We start from the raw sequence: 2,438 nt of genomic DNA, 5'->3' as shown, positions 1-2,438 counted from the left end.
AAAAAAAAGAAAAAGCAAAAACAAAAACAAATAAGATTACTGGCTAACAGAGCAATTACAGAGGAATAACACAAAGTAAAATAATGCATTGTAAAATATTTCTTCTACATAACACATAGCTTTACCCATAAAGGAACCAAATCTAGAAGGATAGTTTGCCTTGAAAATAAAAGGATCATTTTTGAGAAAAGTAAGCCCTAACATGGTTTAGGATATCTGCCTTTTATTCTTTTTTTTTTTTTCTTTTTTACTTTAGTGTAATTTTTTTCCACCTTTCCAGATATCCTCATTCCAATAATTTGATTGTTCCATGAGCATCCCTGAGTAAGCGCTTCGGAAACTTTGTCAGGTTTTTAGTTCTGTTAGTCTCCTCAGATCCTCTTGGGAATTCAAGTATTTGTGAAGGAACTAACAAGGAATTATCAGGGGTTGAAGAATTGAAGAACTAAGTACCCAGCAGGCAGGGATAACATATAACAACAAGTTACTTAAATCCTATGCCTAGCATTGTGGCAATATTTCTGTATTTATATCTAATCTCTTTATCTCTAAAATGGTATTACTTATGCTTATAGGATTCAAAAAGAGTGTGTCGGTCCATATAATATTTTTACTGCTTCTCAGTTATTTTTCTGTAAAACAAGAAAATATGAAAAACATTCTAAATATGTAATGATATACATTTGCATAACAAACACCAGCTGTTATTATTATCTTATTATCATGTTTTTACATTTCTCTCCTCTTTATTTTAGGCCTCTTGACATCAGAAACACTGCTTTATTCAACTCTCTATTTCCTAGGCCTATCACAATTCCTGCCGATCTTTAAAACATTTTCTAAATAAACCTTGTGCATGCTGTTCCTAACAAATGTAAGGTGAAATCCTCAGGTATTTTTCTTAGAAATTTTCTTTTAAAAATATAATATTGATGGAAGTGTCTTAGAAAGTGATTGACATATAGTAAGTGCTCAATAAATATGATTGATAATCACCCTTAATCCTTTCCTCCTACTGCACCAATTCTGTGATTAAAATGGATAGTTGGCACTGGGTACTTACTTGAGTGTCTCCTTTCAACTCTAAAGGGGTTTGAAGATGGGTCTTCAGTTCGAATGAGGAAAGTATTTGCCAGACATCTGACACATATTCTGGAAGCATGTGTGCATTTGAAATGTAATCATCCTTGCTTTGGCATTTAGCCAGATAACTTGGGACTAATGATAAAACACATTTATGTAATGTTCTCCTCCATCTCTTTATTCCTCCCCACCTCCTCTAATTTTCTGGTTAGGCTATCCCAGAGGATGTCTTAGAGGGACACAATAGAGAAGGAAGCACCATTTTAATCACATTTTTATTGTGAAGAAGGCACTTTGCATATATAATCTCATTTAAATATCAAGGCACTTTATGTATGATTCACTGAGTTACTGCACTTAATAATTAAAGTAGTTGAGGGTAAAACAAAACAAACAAACAAACAAGAAAAAAATAAATCATTGCCCCAAGAGAGAGTGGCACAGTCAAAATATGAACCTCAGTCTCTGTCTGAAGTCTTTCCTCTCTCTAGGACACCACACTTCCCGAGTTTGCCGTCTGTTTCCATGTCATCTGCCCAGGGATTGCTAAATGGCAATTGTCCACGTGGTGCAAGGAATATTAGGACAAGAGGTCCTGCATTCCTTTATTAATTATATTTTTCATAGCTCTTAGGTATCCTAGCTAAGGACTCTGTCTCATACAGGCGGTGACCTTAGAAAAGCACAGACTTTAGTACTCCAGCCCCCTAAGGAGTAATCCTAGTGGATGACTGAAGGGCAGCCAGTAGCTTCACAGGGACTGAAATGAGGACTGGCAAAATATATCACTTAGTAGAATGCTTATCATAAAATAAGCTAAATGCAGCGTGTCATTTAGTTATCATGGACATTATAGTTTTCTTATTGGTTTGAATTCTCTCTTAAATAAGAATAAAAAGAGAACAATCATTTTTTGATTGCTTATTTTGTTTACTAATATATGTTTTGAACAAACGAATTCTGAGGAAGATGATATTAATGTGTTTATTAGGACTTTGTAAAATAGATAATAAAAGTAGAGAGCTTACATGAAAGAGCAACGTTCCTGCAGAGAATTCTGAAATAATCTCGCAAAGCTACCAACCATGTCAGGAGGGGTGGGCTTGGCCACTGGGGCAGCTGTTAGGGGGATCTTGGCATTTTTGGAGCTCTCAGTTTTGTGTCTCGTCTTCTCTCCATAGGGCGGTTTTATACATCTTACTTTCTCTCCATGACAGGGGTTGTGTTTTTTAATGTTTTTTTTTAAATTTATTTTGTTTTGCTTTGTTTTCTTTTTTAATATGATGGAAAACACAGCCTTGACAATTTTTTTTTTTAATTTTTATTATGGTGACATTGGTTAATGAAATCCAGTA

The sequence above is a fragment of the Pteropus medius genome, unplaced genomic scaffold (genome assembly GCF_902729225.1).
Source record: "Pteropus medius unplaced genomic scaffold, Ma_sr-lr_union100, whole genome shotgun sequence".
Taxonomy (NCBI): Eukaryota; Metazoa; Chordata; class Mammalia; order Chiroptera; family Pteropodidae; genus Pteropus; species Pteropus medius.
The sequence above is the reverse complement of the archived record's forward strand: the minus strand, read 5'-3'. Positions refer to the sequence as shown.